Consider the following 19272-nt stretch of genomic DNA (forward strand, 5'->3'; position numbering starts at 1 on the left):
GAGCTTTATGAAAATGGGGGTAATTGTTAATTGTTAAGTTTTCTGATGTTCCTTTGTAAAGTGTAAAACACTAATTTTGTTTTGTTTCAATAGCGGTTTTAAGGTACTGTAAAATTATAATTCTAACCCTCCTAAAGCATTCTAGAAACAATTGGAAATGAAATGTCGTTTTTCAGTGCTTTTTAATGGTTGTAAAAACCATCGATACACCGTATAACGATGTTATCATTTTGGGGTTGTCAAAGCGTTCGTTAAACCATCGGAAAAGCGTACAAAATATTGTTTTCATGACGCTTTGAAAACGTTGTTAAATACAATCGATACACCGTGGAATGATGTTATCATTTTGGGGTTGTAACCGTGTATCAACCGTTCACAACGCTTTTACAACGCTTTTCCGATGGTTTTTTTCTGACTGGGTGTTTGTAGTCCAGCACAGTTTTTATCATTTAGCTTTACATTCAAAAGTGCTTGAATCTGAAATTGATTCGGAATACAATGCGTATATATTCTGATAGCTCTATATATATATTTTTCCATTCCAGCACAGTGAGCTATTTCAGATTTCTAAAATTTAACTTTTGAATCAAAATTTCTCGCATCTGAAATGAATTTGGAATATAATTTTTTACTTTCTAATAGCACTCGACGAGAGCTATATGTGGTACCAGTTTTATTCACCTATCTCCAATTTCATACTTTAAACAAATCAATTTATTACCTCTTATTTTTGCAAACAGCCATTCTATAACAGTTCTGAGATTTATAATCCTTTAACTTAGTTATTACTCATTGTGTTTTCTATTATTATTGATTTGTTTTTTTTTTTTTTTTTAATTGTAATGCACATACAACGCCATTTTTTAAGTTTTAATCTAAAATTAAATTCAAATGTGCTATTTTTTTACATAAAAGAGCTCTGTTGACCGTTAACATAGCTCTATTAAACTGTTAAAATTGCTCTGTTAAAGTTAAATTTTAAAATTTATCTTCACACACATACGACTGTCGGTGGTTGTTAGTATGAGTGTTGTTGTTTGTTGTTGAGTGCAATCACACTTAAGTGCAACACTCGTGTTTTGTTTACCGCGCGTTGTTACGATCTCGATTGGTTTAAGATTGCAAGACACTGCATACGACGCATATGCATATACTACGTTTGTTATATTATGATCGTAGTTGTCTGAACATATGTATGTATATAAATTAGTTTTTGTAGAATAATTACTTGTACCATACAGTTTTCATCTTCTGGTTGACATGATTAGCAGGCCTACCTTGCATACATAGGTCCGTGGGTTCAACCCTAGTTTCGACCGAACTTCAAAATATTTTTCAGCGTTGTGTTATCCCTTTTCAGTAATGCTGGTGACATTTCTGAATGTTTCAAAGCTTCTCTACGCCGTTCGGAGTCGCCAATAAGAAGGAGAGTGCTTGTCAATGGGATTAACAACACTCATTGAAAAGAAAGACGTCCACCACCTGTGGTATCACAATTTTATTTCGAGCTGTCAAAGTAGTCAGACGTATATATATAGCGTTCTTAAATAAATTGAAATTTCTATACGAAAATATAACTGAAATATATCAAAAATACACTTAATGTTTTGTGACAAGTGTCCTCTTCATAAAATAAAACGATTCCTACGGAATCATGGATATGCGATGTGGAAAATGTAAAAATACTTGTCGGAATACAGATATAAAATGTGGAGGTTAATGCGAGAGAATGTTTCATACAAGAAGTGTGGCACTCGCTAAATATGATTGTGACTCGCTTTTTAAATGTCCGAATATCAAATACATTTGTGATGATTGTCTGAGTTTAATAAAAACAACGAATGAAAGTTATAAAAGTCTTTACAAACTTGTCAAGGAAAATGAAATAAAAATGGCTGAAGAAATAAACAAAGCAAAAAAAAAAAGCGCGGAAAAACAGTTAGAGAAAGCAAAAAATGAAATTGTCATCGAGATAAAGAGAAACCAAATAAAAGAGAAGGAAACATACGCAAACAAGCTTAAAGCAACAAATAGTGTACCTGTTATACTGAAACCAAAGAACAGTGACATAACAGAGAAAGATGTGAGACAGAAAATTAAGCCGTCGGATCCATAGACCTTATAATACATAGATGATCCACTATTCTCTTTAAAAAACATGTGTCAATTCCAAAAATTAATTTTCTGACATTTCGTTTTGATTTTTTCGTAAAGAGTCAGTCCCAAACATTAATTTTCGTGCATTTGCATTTGTGTTGTTCGTAAAGAGCAATGCTGCTCAAAATTAAAATTCGTATTTTCGCGGTTTTGGTCACAATTTTTGGTTCAAATATGAACTTTTAATATATTAATTTATTTATAAATCCTCTGGTGCATCATAAACGGTCTAATTTTGTGTAAAATTGGCAAACTATAAAAAGGAAAACGAAAGAGATTGTACGCGTGCTCTTATTTTTCTCGTTTATTCTTAATCTTCGGAACTGTCAAACATAGTTTGACACCCATGGCTCATCTATGTATTATAAGGTCTATGGTCGGATCTTAGTATGCAAGTGAGAAGAATAGCAAATAGAAAACGATCGTAATGTATAACGCAATAGTTGAAACAGATGAGGAAGGATTTAATCAAATAATTCAAAGGAAAAAAATATATAATAGGACAGATGTCTAGTCAATGACATCAACATTCCACTGAAAGATATGGAAATAAATAGAGGGCCAAAAAGCGTAGATGATAAATGGTTCACAGTTAATTTAAGAGAAATAAAGATGGAAAAATAATATTAGATAACATAGCATTATGGAAAAATAATGAATTTCACTGGGATAACTATCGTGTATTTAGAAATGAATACACCAAACATTCAAGAGTATGTAAAGGAAACTATAGTTGTGTTCCTTTACTTTACTCGTAGTAAAAAGTAGTAAAAGAGAGAAATATTGAAAATTCTTTCAGACTTGTTAAATGTACAGTAACGAAAATGTAGTAAAAAATTGTAAAAATGTCAAATAAAAAACAAAAGAAGTATTGTGATTTGAATAAATATTTTCAAAACAAGGAATCAGGTAAATTAAATACTTTTATATCGCAATTATTTTGACAAATGGCAGATTTTTTTGCAGGAAACTTTGAAATCCTTATTGTGATGGAAAGGAGCTATGGTTTTTACTTTGTTATTAATATTAATCCTTGTGCAAAATTTAAAATTAAAGTAAACCTCTGACTTCTGGGCCATATAAGGACACCCAGAAAAAAGTGACCCCTTCCTTAAGTTAAAATGAACTCATTGTGAAGAAAGTTGAACTTCGTATAGCGCCAAAAACATTTTTATTTGTTTGAACGATGTGATTTTCGTAGAAATTAGGTAGAATACATTCCATATATTAGTTAACATTTTCCTATATTTATGTACCACTATACTACAGAATGAAAAAATTTAACTGAATTGAATTCATATATGGAATGATTTTATTGATCTGTTTTCATTCATTTGGACAAATCTTATATATTTGTGGTAAACCTTTTACTTCAAATTTAGAACTGCTTACCTTCGTTTTTATATACAATTTTATGTATTTATATAAGCAATTTTTTCTTCAATAAAATACATGTTTTATAAATATATTAAATGTATTTATTTAGAATCAACAGCATCGACTGGCCTTGAAATATTAAAACACATTTTTTTCTTCTTCTAGTACCTTTCACTGTGGAAAAGTTGCTGCCCAGCAATTTTGTCCACCTTTTACAATTTCAATACCTACAAATATAAATAAAAAATCCTAAATCATTTTTTTCACAAAAGGTTAGCGTCACTGAATATTACCTGATAATTGAAGATTCCAAAATGAAGTCGAATGAAGGGGTTGTTATAATGCTGGTGTTTTCTTTTTTTATAAACCAATTTTCAAAAGACGAACATTTTTCTCACTAATTTAAAATAACAAATATTTTATATATTTTATTTGTTTTTATTACATTAATTTACTATATTATTTTTAACAATCTCTCAGTATACCATAACAACGCGATTCCAACTAAAAAAACAACCCACGCGCAAACACATCGCTTACATCGATGACATGTGTTTCCTCAAGTTTTGAAAGGATTGAATACTTCTTAGTACGAATGAACTAAAATATTTTTCTATGCCAAGTGTTAATCGTATGTAAGATAAGCTTTCTATAATAAAGGAAGTCAGAATTATCATTTTATAAGAAATCTTACTAAATTTGAGGAAACTTGGTTTTAGTTCGGTTTTTGTTTATTTTTACGAATGCTTATCAGTGAATAAAATTTTCTTTTTCAGTAGTAAATTCTTATACCCAGCGAAGAAAACAGTATTAGTAAAATGCCATGCCTTATTCTAGTTAATGAACTATTCCTAACTGCTTTCAGTTTAGGATTTTTTTACTGAAACAAATAAATTTTATTATTTCACACAAAAATTTAACTGAATGGAAATAAAATGGCTAAACTAAATTGATGAACATTTTTTCCTTTAGTTTCGAAGACACTTTTTTCTGGGTGTACAGTAATAGCGCATATTATCAGTATCTTATGGGGGTTTGTCATTCCGTTTGTAACATATACAAATAACGATTTCTGACTATAGAAAGCATATATAGTCTTGAGCAGGGAGAAATTATAAGGCGATATAACGATGTCCGTCTGTGTGGTTCTGTTATTTGTTGCAATCAGGCTATATCCTTCAATAATGAACCTATAGCGCTGAAATTTTGCGCAGACACGTATTTTGTCTACAAGCAGGTCAAGTTCGAAGATCGGTCTAATTTTCGATTTTGCCCCCATATAAACTGAACCCCCAGTTGGGATCTTCAGCTAGGAGGTCCCTTGTCATTGAGCTTAACATAGAACCAGCAGCACTCAGTGATAAGAGAGAACCCAGTCAGAAAAAAGCCATTGGAAAAGCGTTGTAAAAGCGTTGTGAACGGTTGATACACGGTGGGAAAAAGCGTTGTTACAACCCCAAAATGATAACATCGTTCCACGGTGTATAGAGTGTTTTTAACAACGTTTTCAAAGCGTCGTAACAATATTTTATACGCTTTTCCGATGGTTTAACGAACGCTTTGACAACCCCAAAATGATAACATCGTTATACGGTGTATCGATGGTTTTTACAAGCACTGAAAAACAACATTTCATACGTCTTTCCAATTGTTTCTAGAATGCTTTAGGAGGGTAAGAATTATAATTTTACTACACCCAGAAAAAAGTGCCTTTGAAACTAAAGGAAAAAATTTTCATCAATATAGTTTATCCATTTTATTTCCATTAAGGTAAATTTTTGTGAAAAATAATAAAATTTACTCGTTTCAGTTAAAAATTTACTCCTTAAGTTAAAATGAACTCATTGTGAAGAAAGTTGAACTTCGTATAGCGCCAAAAACATTTTTATTTGTTTGAACGATGTGATTTTCGTAGAAATTAGGTAGAATACATTCCATATATTAGTTAACATTTTCCTATATTTATGTACCACTATACTACAGAATGAAAAAATTTAACTGAATTGAATTCATATATGGAATGATTTTATTGATCTGTTTTCATTCATTTGGACAAATCTTATATATTTGTGGTAAACCTTTTACTTCAAATTTAGAACTGCTTACCTTCGTTTTTATATACAATTTTATGTATTTATATAAGCAATTTTTTCTTCAATAAAATACATGTTTTATAAATATATTAAATGTATTTATTTAGAATCAACAGCATCGACTGGCCTTGAAATATTAAAACACATTTTTTTCTTCTTCTAGTACCTTTCACTGTGGAAAAGTTGCTGCCCAGCAATTTTGTCCACCTTTTACAATTTCAATACCTACAAATATAAATAAAAAATCCTAAATCATTTTTTTCACAAAAGGTTAGCGTCACTGAATATTACCTGATAATTGAAGATTCCAAAATGAAGTCGAATGAAGGGGTTGTTATAATGCTGGTGTTTTCTTTTTTTATAAACCAATTTTCAAAAGACGAACATTTTTCTCACTAATTTAAAATAACAAATATTTTATATATTTTATTTGTTTTTATTACATTAATTTACTATATTATTTTTAACAATCTCTCAGTATACCATAACAACGCGATTCCAACTAAAAAAACAACCCACGCGCAAACACATCGCTTACATCGATGACATGTGTTTCCTCAAGTTTTGAAAGGATTGAATACTTCTTAGTACGAATGAACTAAAATATTTTTCTATGCCAAGTGTTAATCGTATGTAAGATAAGCTTTCTATAATAAAGGAAGTCAGAATTATCATTTTATAAGAAATCTTACTAAATTTGAGGAAACTTGGTTTTAGTTCGGTTTTTGTTTATTTTTACGAATGCTTATCAGTGAATAAAATTTTCTTTTTCAGTAGTAAATTCTTATACCCAGCGAAGAAAACAGTATTAGTAAAATGCCATGCCTTATTCTAGTTAATGAACTATTCCTAACTGCTTTCAGTTTAGGATTTTTTTACTGAAACAAATAAATTTTATTATTTCACACAAAAATTTAACTGAATGGAAATAAAATGGCTAAACTAAATTGATGAACATTTTTTCCTTTAGTTTCGAAGACACTTTTTTCTGGGTGTACAGTAATAGCGCATATTATCAGTATCTTATGGGGGTTTGTCATTCCGTTTGTAACATATACAAATAACGATTTCTGACTATAGAAAGCATATATAGTCTTGAGCAGGGAGAAATTATAAGGCGATATAACGATGTCCGTCTGTGTGGTTCTGTTATTTGTTGCAATCAGGCTATATCCTTCAATAATGAACCTATAGCGCTGAAATTTTGCGCAGACACGTATTTTGTCTACAAGCAGGTCAAGTTCGAAGATCGGTCTAATTTTCGATTTTGCCCCCATATAAACTGAACCCCCAGTTGGGATCTTCAGCTAGGAGGTCCCTTGTCATTGAGCTTAACATAGAACCGGCAGCACTCAGTGATAAGAGAGAACCCAGTCAGAAAAAAGCCATTGGAAAAGCGTTGTAAAAGCGTTGTGAACGGTTGATACACGGTGGGAAAAAGCGTTGTTACAACCCCAAAATGATAACATCGTTCCACGGTGTATAGAGTGTTTTTAACAACGTTTTCAAAGCGTCGTAACAATATTTTATACGCTTTTCCGATGGTTTAACGAACGCTTTGACAACCCCAAAATGATAACATCGTTATACGGTGTATCGATGGTTTTTACAAGCACTGAAAAACAACATTTCATACGTCTTTCCAATTGTTTCTAGAATGCTTTAGGAGGGTAAGAATTATAATTTTACTACACCCAGAAAAAAGTGCCTTTGAAACTAAAGGAAAAAATTTTCATCAATATAGTTTATCCATTTTATTTCCATTAAGGTAAATTTTTGTGAAAAATAATAAAATTTACTCGTTTCAGTAAAAAAATCCTAAACTGTAAGCAGTTAGGAATAGTTCATTAACTAGAATAAGGCATGGAATTTTACTCATACTATTTTCTTCGCTGGGTATAAGAATTTACTACTGAAAAAGAAAATTTTATTCACCGATAACAAAGCATTCGTAAAAATAAACAAAAACCGAACTAAAACCAAGTTTCCTCAAAATTAGTAAAATTTCTTATAAAATGATAATTGCGACTTCCTTTATAATAGAAAGTTTTTCATACATACGAACAACACTTGGCATAGAAAAATATTTTAGTTCATTCGTACTAAGAAGTATGCAATCCTTTCAAAACTTAAGGAAACACACTTGTTAGAATATAGGAAATTTTCCTAAATTTCTATTGTCTACCTGTAATCGATACCTGTCATCGTAATCGATGTGTTTGCGCGTGGGTGTAATCGATATATTTGCGCGTCGGTTGTTTTTTTAGTTGGAATCGCGTTGTTTTGGTATACGGAGAGATTGTTAAAAAATAATATGGTAAAATAATATAATAAATAACAAATAAAATATATAAAATATTTGTTATTTTAAATTAGTGAGAAAAATTTTCGTTTTTTTTTTTAATAAATCTATCAATGTTCGTGATAGTGTATAAAGAAAGAAAACACCAGCAGAATAACAACCCTTTCATTTGTCTTCATTTTGGAATCTTCAATTATCAGGTAATATTCAGTGACGCTAACCTTATGCAACAAAAATGTTTTATGATTTTTTATATTTGTAGGTATTGAAATTGTAAAAGGAGGACAAAATCGTTAGGCAGCAACTTATTAAAAGTGAAAAGTACAAGAAGAAGAAAAAGTGCGTTTTACAGTTGATAATATCACACGGAAATTGGAAATAGTGGAATAATAAACTAATATTTCAAAGAGATTCGATGCTGTTGATTCTTAATAAATATATTCAATATATTAATAAAACATGTCTTTTATTGAAGATAAAATTGCTTATAGAAATAAATAAAATTGTATTTAAAAACGAAGGTAAGCAGTTCTAATTATGAAGTAAAAGTTTTACCACAAATGTGTAAGATTTGTCGAAATGAATGAAAAAATTTCAATAAAATCATTCCATATATGAATTCAAATTAGTTAAATTTTTTCATTCTGTAGTATAGTGGTATATAAATATAGGAAAATGTTAACTAATATATGGAATGCATTATTCCTAATTTCTACGAAAATCACATCGTTCAAACAAATAAAAATGTCTTTGGCGCTATACGAAGTTCAACTTTCTTCACAATGAGTTCATTTTAACTTAAAGAAGGGGTCACTTTTTTCTGGGTGTATTGAGACAAAACAAAATACGTTGAATATTTTATTGTTATATTTATATTAGTGTTTTACACTTTACAAAGGAACATCAGAAAACTTAACAATTAACAATTAATAGGAAAAATACATAATTGAGATTAAGATTGACATTTCTAATTGGTAAAAAAATTATTTTAATATGGTTATTTAATATGGGGTTCACGTTGGAAATAATAGACTCCTCCATTTTTTGAAGTTATAAAGTAAACTTCTCCGTAAACTGCAAATTTCATTCTTCAACTCATTTTTTATCTCTTCAATTTCGTCCTTAATAGCCCTTAACTCTCTTCTAACTTCATCCCTAAATGAAGCTACATAGAAAGATAAAGAATAACATTTGTTGATGATGGCCTGTATTGGGCGAAATACATTTCCTTAAGGCCGGTATGCACCTCTAGCGAAAAATTTCATTCCCATAAGAAATGCATTGCTATTTATGCTAACGAAATTTTCGGTAGCGTTCAATTTCGTAAGCTGGTACGCACCTCTAATGAAAATAACAGGGTTGTCAAAAGCATATTTTGGCAGCAAACATTTAATTTATTACAATCATTGTGTGCGTAAAAGTTTTAAAAGGTCTGTAAATAATAAACAATTTATTTGAGGAATATTTGGAACATATATTAACAATTTTTAAAAGCGATTATCTGGTTTAAAACTTGTGTACACAGCCCTGTTTTTGTTGTAGACTTAAATAAATTTTTGCTACCGAAAATTTCGCTAGAGGTGCATACCGGCCTTTACTCTCGTCATCCTTATTTACGGAATGGGATGGCATACTGTGATCCTCCGTCTCGAAAAAAAATCCAAATTATCTATAGCATCTGTAAAGTGAAAAATGAATTAAAACAATTATATAAATTCAGGATTTTAAAATGTACCTCTTCTGTGTTTTAGCTTTTGTCGCTTTGCAAAAAAATTTGGAAGTTCTTCCAAAGGCACAACTTTAAAATCACTTCCAGAAGATGCACTCCCATTGATGTTCTTTATTTTAACTACCTTGGAAGTTCTTTTAATTCAATTTTTTATAACTTGATTTGTTCATACTTTTAATGGGTAATTTTAACTTTTTTTGTTTTAAATAGGTTAAAAACGGAGTAGGAATTCATAAAATGGTACAAATCATTTAAATTTTGTCGAAAAAAATGCTAAATTCAATCTGAAGAAATTGTGAATGTTTGACAATATTTGAGGTCAAACGTTTTCAACAAGCGTTAGAATCCATTAAAAATTATAAAAAATTATAAAAATTATTTATTTGACAAAATATAACAGAATTTTTTAATTTACATCCAAAACACTGAATTCGGATTACACCTAAAGAAGTGATGCAAATTCAGTGCAACGGCTGTTGAAATGGAGGACTTCCGTCCTATGACAAGCCCATGTTAAATTCATCGCTTCTGCGTCAATTATGCACCACTTCCGGATCCAAAAAGAACATTTGCATTACTTTTTTGGCGACGCTTTTTTTGCTGGGTACGAAAGGCATCGTTCTAATGGAGTCCAACTTTTTATCAGTGTCTGTAGAAACAAATTGAAAATATAAAGAAATGAATTCTTTATTGCACGACATTTTTCTTACCTTCAGTTGTACCAAGGGTGTTAATTTTCCTTTTGTTAAGATTTTGAGACATTTTACCAATATTTATTCTTTATTTTATTTTCTTATTTCGAAGTGACGCTTGTTTTCGCTGTTATAACTGTTTCACGTTTGTTTATGAATTGTTTCTTGTACACTAAATTATACAAAGAAAATTCCCGACACTAAAGGTGAGTATTAAGTTAGAGTTTCGTCGCATTTTTTCACTAAAGTGAAAACTAAATCTTAAAAGGCATAAAATTATGCATATTTGTTGCAGATTTCATTATAACTTGATGGGGAATAGTACAAAGCAAATTTTCACAAAGTTTGTATTCCTTAAAATGGATTGTTAAAGAAAAGTAATCGTGAAAAATTTGCGATTTTAGGTGGGTATTAAGTTCGCGTTTAAGGTGGGTACTATGTTCGGTTTTCGAGTTGAAAATCACTTTATTTTCGCGATTACTTTTCCTGAAATAATCAAAATTATAAATTAAAACCAAAATATTCCTGTAAAGTCTTGCTGAAATCTAGGGGAACAAGAAACTGAGCATCAATTGAATTAATTTATCTGCTTCATATTGAACTGTTTTATTAAAGTAACCGCGAAAATTTCAACTCGAAAAGCGAACATAGTACTTACCTTTAGCCGCTAAAAACGTCATTTTTTCACGATTACTTTTCTTTAATAATCCATTTTAAGGAATACAAACTTTGTGAAAATTTGCTTTGGGCTTTTCCCCATCAAGTTATAATAAAATTTGCAACAAATCTGTATAATTTCATGCATTTTTCTTACTGATTTAGTTTTCACTTTAGCGATTTTAGCGGCTAAACTCGAACTTAATACCCACCTTTTAGCGGCTAAACTCGAACTTAATACCCACCTTAAGCCGCTAAAATCGTCATTTTATCACGATTATTTTTCTTTAATAATCCGTTTTAAGGAATACAAACTTTGTGAAAATTTGCTTTGGGCTTATCCCCATCAAGTTATAATAAAATTTGCAGCAAATATGTATAATTTTATGCATTTTTCTTACTGATTTAGTTTTCACTTTAGCGATTTAAGCGGCTAAACTCGAAGTCAATACTCACATTAACATGTGAAAAAAAAGTAATTATGTCTAAAAAAATTTCTTCAATTAGTCGATAAATAAGTACTTATATTTGGGTTTTGGCGTGATGTCAGCGTTTAGTTTGGTTAAAACTTTCTACAATTGCCTCATTTGTAAAATTAACCAAAATTGTTGTTCCTAGTGGTTTCACTGTTAATGTACATATTCACTTTATATGATAAAGGAACATTATCCTATTATAAATCAATTCATATCAACAATAATACATCCATTACTCATTAAAAACCATTGGACATTGATGGAACATGCATTTTCAACTATAATTTTATGTACTATTTAAAAACCGTCAATTAATTTGTTTAGCAAGCGTTGTTTCAACGTTGGCTTCCAACGCTGTTACAACGCTCAATATTTATAACTATCGTAAATTTCTGACTGGGAAGTTCACCACTGTGGTATCACAATGGACTGAATAGTCTAATGGTGATTTCGATTGGCAAAAAATATGTTGCACATTTTACACCTTACCCCCATAAGTCGAAAATTTTTGTTCGATTTGTTCAGTGCAGCCTACCCAAAATGTGCACGTTCGATTGACGGGGTGTTACCCATCGCAAGAGCAAAAGTGTAACCCATTTTACACCGTAGCTGGTCTACGGTGCAGATGGTTAAACTTTCAATCAGATGTTGACGCTTTTAGTCTTCGACCTAAATAATAGCGTTGTTGAAAATACAAAAGAAAGTGCTTGACGCGTGTTTTGTCGTTTACCAAGAAGAAACATGTCAATTGTTTAGTGCCGCGACAACAAAAATCGATATTAAATATTTTTAATATAATAGCAAAATGCAAAAAGAAAATGCGTTTTTTTGGTCAACACCATTGTAGATGCGTTTTTTTTTGGCTAACACCATTGACGATCCCACGGCGGCGGGTTCTGTGTACCGGATCGACCCGATGGTCCCCATCCATTGGCCAGTGCTGCCACATCAGTGTACGTGTTGTTTCGTCCGTCTTTTTGTGTTGGAGAAAGAGAAGAAGGAGGTGGATCGCACTAGAAGTTGAGGTGGTGGCCTGGCTTTCATATTACACCGTTCCGTGCACTATAGACCTATCCCGCTTGTGCCAGACACTAGTGATCCGGTGACAATGGGCTCCGGGGTAAGATTAGCGAGATCGTGGACTTTATGAATCGGAAAATGATAAGGGTCGCGGCGATCCAGGAAACTAAGCTGAATTCTACCTGCAGCCTACGCCATTGTGATGGATACAATGTGTTTCGAAAGGATCGCACAAGAAGTGGAGGTGGTGGCCTGGCTTTCATATTACACCGTTCCTATCCCGCTTGTGCCAGACACTAGTGACCCGTATATGGAATGTATGGGGGTAGCAGTCAAGTCTGGGGCTGCCGAGATAGAGCCATACAATGTGTATATACTACAGCCGGTTGGTAGCTGTGCTCCAGGTTATAGCCCGAACATTGAGGGGCTGTTGTGCGGGCATAACCGATTGGTTCTAGGAGACTTTAAAGCCCACCATGAACTTTGGCATTCTCTCCTAGGTAATGACCAGAGAGGTATAGCTTTGGCAGAGCAGATAGATGACTTGCACGGTGAACGAAGAGGCCCCCACGAGGATTATGAGTGAATGCAGCAGTTCGCCAGATTTATCTTTAGCGTCGCCTGGTCTGATAAATGACGTCTCCTGGCAACCCGTCATTTCATTGGGTTCGGACCACCTCCGATCCCATCAACCGACCCTCCGATTTCATAACCTCTGAACGCCGGACGTTTATTAATCAAAAGAAAGCCAACTGGGAAGGCTTCAGAGAATACACCGATCGCCGCTTCAGTGAGCTCCCGTCCCCCCACTCATGTTTATGATGCCCAGAGGGCGTTCCGGGACATCATCAACGCAGCAGCCGCTCACTTCATACCCGCTGGTCGAATTGCCCAAGTGAGGCCCAACTTCCCAGCCCAAGCGGCGGGACTCGCAGACGAGCGTGATGAACGCCGTCGTGCTAATCCTGCTGATCCTAGAATCAGAGAAATAAATCTAGAGATTAGTAAGATAGTCGACGAGCACAAGCGGAACACTTGGTTAGAGCACCTGAAGCAATGTAACTTAGGCACAAGGACTGGTAAATTGTGGTCAACAGTTAGAGCCCTCTCGAACCCCGCTACAAGGGATGATGGGATTTCAGTCACCTTTGGCGACGTGACTGTGACTGATCCGAAGATATGCGCCAAATAATTCAACCGTCGTTTTGTTGAGCATCCCGAGAGTGATAGAGCGAAAAGGAGAGCCACTCGTCGCATACGTGGTCTCCGAGCCGACGACACACAACAATTTACTGCAGCCGAAGTAACCAATGTCATCAACAGCGCGAAACCACCCAAAGCCCCGGGCCCCGACGGAATTTCAATGCTAATGCTGAAGCATCTGGGAATACTGGGAGTTGAGTACCTGACCAGACTGCTCAATTTGTCCTTAGAATTACTCATTATACCCGATGTATGGAAGATGGGAAGGGTGATTCCACTACAGAAACCAGGCAAAGATTCGAGTAAAGGTGAATCGTACAGACCGATATCCCTTCTCACGCCAGTAGCCAAGACACTTGAGGCACTACTCCTCCCTAGCCTTGTGGAGAATTTTCCAGCTGCCCACCATCAACATGGATTCCGTAAGGTACACAGTACGACGACAGCCCAACAAGCCATTTCGACACATATCAATAAGGGACTTAATCAGACCAGGCCGTGTCATAGGACGGTCCTCGTGCCGCTTGACCTATCGAAAGCATTCGATACGGTCAACTATGCCACATTATTTGAGGACATCGAGAATACGTCCCTACCGGCAGGAGTGAAGCGTTGGGTGCTGAATTATATGTGTAGACGCCAGTCGTACGTGGAATTCAGGGAAAAGAAGTAAAAACCCCGTAGAGTTAAACAGGGAGTTCCCCAGGGTGGGGTGATATCTCCGGCACTGTTTAACCTCTACCTGTCCTCGATTCGACGCCCACCTGATGGCGTCAAGATTGTTTCATATGCGGATGACTGTACAATCTTGGCATCTGGGCCCAATGTTGATGACATCTGCGATCGTTTACGTCTACTTAGCCAATCTTACCAGTTATTTCACTTCGAGAAACTTGAGGATATCCCCCACCAAATCCTTAGCCACACTATTCACTACATGGACGGCAGAAGTGCGCAGGCAGTTGAATATTAGTGTCGTTAGCGAAATAATTCCGACCACAAATTACCCCAAGATTCTTGGGGTCACATTCGACAGCCTTTTCAGGTCGTCTGCCCGTTCCACTGCAATTTGTAATAAGCTCCGTGGTAGAAACAAGGTCCTCAAGTCACTTACCGGCAGTACTTGGGGTGCGGACAAAGAAACCTTCTTAACTACCTATAAGGCAATTGGCCGGTCAGTGGTAAACTATGCAGCGCCAGTGTGGACACCGCAGACTAGTGATACGCAGTGGAATAACATACAAACCTGTCAGAACGCTGCCCTTAGAACTGCGACTGGGTGTTCCGCAGCACACCCCTGGATCAACTTTATGTGGAGACAAAGATCATCCCTGTGCGAAGACACAACTACATGTTGCCAAAGCAGTATCTCCTGGGTTGTTATCGCAGTAATCATCCAAACGACCATCTCATGGATACACAACCACCACCAGGAACGTAAGGGTTGATATACATAATCTAGAGCGCGAGATCCAGCGCTACAAAAGAGAACCTCTAGATCAAGCAGCGTACCAGGCAGGTTTGAACAGGATTCATGAGGATCCTGTTATCGGAGTCCTTCCATCGCCCATAGCACCGAGGGAAAGAGACCTCCCACGGCAGATTAGGGTAGTTTTAGCCCAATTAAGATCAGGCAAGTGCAGCCGCCTCAATTCCTACTTATCATTGATTGATAGCAGCGTAGCTGACGTATCCCAGCGGGAAAATTGCGAAGTACCGCAAAAATCATACCTTCTTAGCCCATGATTTTGGGATCCTTAACACCTTCCCATATGCCTTCTCCTATCATGCATTCTATAATGCCTTGCACTTCCTTTCTAAAAATGCCCGCACACATTATTCTGTGCCTTCTTTGGGTATTGGAAAAAGAAGGACCTACATTGTTGTTATAAGAACGAAAATTCAGTTTTACAGACAGTTTTAATCAAATCTTTAATTCGTGAAATTGAATCTGACTTTAGGTGCAAGTAAAAGCAATATTTCTTCCTTGGAGTTAAAGAAGCAAACAAATTGTCTTTGATAGATCAGCTCGCCCATTCTCTCTAGTAATTTTGACAACTTGTTTCACGGTATGAAATTGAAATCTTTTTTAATGCGAATCGTAAAGTCCAATAGGAAAACACGAATTAACTCATTCTCATATTAAACAAGTAAGGAAAGTCTAAAGTCGGGCGGGGCGGGCTATATTATACCCTTCACCACTAAGTATACCAATATCTTAACACCTTCAAATTTGTTAGGAGCTTATAAAGGTTTATGTTATTTTCCCATATACAAATATTTAAATATGAACCGATTTGGGTATTTTTTTAAACATTCACAAAATGTTTAGACTCAAAATTTAAATTGGTTTATGACCCGGACGGACAACAGTGTTAGTAAAAAACAAGTAAGGAAAGTCTAAAGTCTGGTGGGGCCGACTCTATTATACTCTGCACCACTTTGTAAATCCACATTTTCGACACTATATCAAATCCGTCAAATGTGTTGGGCGCTATATATGAAGGTTTTTGTCTGACTCCATCTGAACAAAATTTATAACCTATAGACTTAAAATTTAAGTCGGCTAATGCCCTGGGATGGTACACTATGATAGTAAAAAAAATATGGGAAACATTTTAATCTGAACCAATTTTGAGGCAACTTCGCAAAAGTGTATTTATGATTTATCGGTCGATAGATATGTATAAAGGAATACAGGAAAATTTGAGTCACTTTTACAAGTTTTCGACTTAGCAGTGGAGTTTTTATAAGGAAAATGTGGGTATTTTGGTCATTTTTGCCCAAATTGGAAAAGCATATATGGAAGCTATATAGAAATCTGAACCGATTTTAAACAAATTTGACATGCATACTTACGGCCATTTTCATGAAGATCCGTTAGGCTTTAACTCCGAGTTAACAGAAAATAAATTGCAAATATCTGCTCTCCGGTTAACTTTAACTGAAAATTTTTTGGCAGTTAAGTTCCTAACTGACATATGGAATATATAGGCAAGATTGCAGCTATGGCCATACTACGGTTTAACGGATCACTAACGGAGCTTCATGAAAATGGGAGTTATTATTTTAATTCTACTCCCTGTGCAAAATTTCACGTAAATCGGACTACAACTTTGAACTCTGTGGTCATATGACGGAAAATCGGGCGAAAGATATATGGGAGCTATATCAAAATCTGAACCGATTTCAATTAAAATTCGCTCGCATATCCAGAACCTTAATTCTACTCCCTGTGCAAAGTTTCAAGTAAATCGGGGTAACTCTTTGGTCCCTGTGGGTATACGAGTCGAAATAGGTCGAAAGATATATTCGGGAGCTATATCTAAATCTGAACCGATTTAAACTAAATTTGGTATAATTAACAATACTATTAAACGCACTCCTTGTGCAAAATTTGAAGCAAATCAGGGTAAAACTCTGGCTTTTGGGGCCATATAAGTCCAAATCGGACGAAAGATATATATGGGAGCTATATCTAATAATTTTGCATATTTGACGAGAGCCCCCAAATATTCGGCCTTGCGAATACGTTGATAAATACGTCAATTATGGCCATATCGGTGATTAATATATATGACAGCTATATCTAAATCTGAACCGAAATCAATAGCGATTGTCTTTGAGCCAAGGTAAAACTCTGTGCCAAATTTGAGAACGATCGGACTTAAACTGCGACCTGTACTTTTCACACAAAACTACATATACAGACAAACAGACGGACATCGCTAAATCGACTCAGAATTTAATTCTAAGACGACCGGTATACTAAACATACAAATGCACAAACTTATTATACCCTGTACCACAGTAGTGGTGAAGGGTATAAAAACGAACTAAAAATAAGGACACAATCATAGGCATTTCATTCTATTTTTTGGAATCGTATGAAAATTTTCTTTTGCTTTAGTTCATATGGAATTTATAAAATGTTTGAGACATACGTACAAAAATCGAAAATTTCATTGGGATGTGGAAAATTTCGAAAAAAATAAATTTAACTACAAACAAATAATCAATAGTTATCAATAATTATTGTGCAATAAAAGTAAGTTAAATTTAGCGTTCGGTTAACTACGGATTTTTTCGGTGTAGTAATATCGTCTTTTCATTTTCCCCTAATCAAGTATATATACACTGTATATAGTCGGAAATAGATATTTTGTTGTGCTACGCACGGAATGACAAATTTATTATACCCCCAATACCATTCTGTGACGTCAGGTATAAAAAGGATTTCATACTCATTCTTTGTTGGCTGCCAAGCTATTAATTTACTTATTTCTAGTTACTCCTAACTTTGGCCTTCTAGAAGGCATTCTCTGTAACATATAAAAGATCCGATACCCATTATACGTTCACTTCCAACGGAAGGGAACGCGGAATGACCTCACGTGTAGCTTAAGTTTACATTTTGGCGCCCACATCACATAAATGTGTCGTAGGCCAGTGGATGAGTGTAGGACTATCAATAACGAGGACCCCGGTTCAAATCCCGACGGAGCAGAAAAATAAAAATACACTTGAGGTAAATATTAAAATCACAAAATAAGATAAACTGTATAGGAAAAGTAAGTCAAATTAAATTCTAATCTAAAAGGTATGAGGGCAAATGTTCAGTTCATAGACAACCTTGCCTTCAAAATATTTATTTTTACACGCTTTCTTTTATGCCTTCCTTTCCAGGCCTTTTTGAGGGCCTTATTTGGAAGGCATGATTTTTGTACTTAGTATGAAGGCCTGATAACATGGCAGCGACGACATCACCTCTAGAAGGCATACGAATAGAAGCGAGAGGCAAGGCCTTGGTCTCCAATCCAATCCAATGTTATTTTGAAATGAACACGTAATGCAGCGCCCAGGCCTTATAGCTACCCGGACAGCACTTCCATCATCGATTCCACGTCGCTTCCATTTCCCGCTGGGATGTTCAATTTGCAACCAAGGGCCACACGACACGTGTCATCTTTTCTCTTGCCCAGCTAAATCAACCAGACTTACCGCCAGATCACTCTGGACGCACCCCACATTAGTCGCAGAGTTCCTCGACCTGGCTACAAGCTGAAGTACCAAAAGGTATAACATAAAATGGATGAAATCACAATAAACTGTTACAACAACCACAACAAAGTAGAGGAAAGCGCTGTATACTACAATGGCATCGCCTTACCCACATTAACGAAATGTTGGAAAGTTAGCAATGGTTATCAGTGAATCAACGATTAACAATGAATTTTTTATTACTCACTTTCAAAACTAAACATGGAATGATGCCGAAATATACGGAATAATTGTTGAATTATGTTGTGGATATTCAACTGTACAATCTTAGACATGTCATGGATTTCAGACTTGATTTTTCACCAACAAACGTTGGTCAAAACCTAATGTTCTACAAGGGACTTAACATTTTTAATGGAATGCCTCAAGAATTGAAAAATGAGAACAAAATTTTTGTATTTAAACGTAAAATGATTACATATGTAAAAGAAAGATTTTAAAAGTTTCAATTTGTACTTATTAAGATAATGAGTTGTATATAATAACTTATTGCTAAATAAATCAT

General features: G+C 34.5%; 1 protein-coding gene across 2 annotated transcripts in view; it reads left to right on the forward strand.

Annotated features, from left to right (window-relative positions):
• Haspin (haspin) overlaps positions 1-19272 on the forward strand; it is a 50464-nt gene that overhangs the window by 16692 nt on the left and 14500 nt on the right. The gene's annotated exons all lie outside the window — the stretch shown is intronic.

The sequence above is a fragment of the Haematobia irritans genome, chromosome 2 (assembly GCF_050003625.1).
Source record: "Haematobia irritans isolate KBUSLIRL chromosome 2, ASM5000362v1, whole genome shotgun sequence".
Classification (NCBI taxonomy): domain Eukaryota; kingdom Metazoa; phylum Arthropoda; class Insecta; order Diptera; family Muscidae; genus Haematobia; species Haematobia irritans.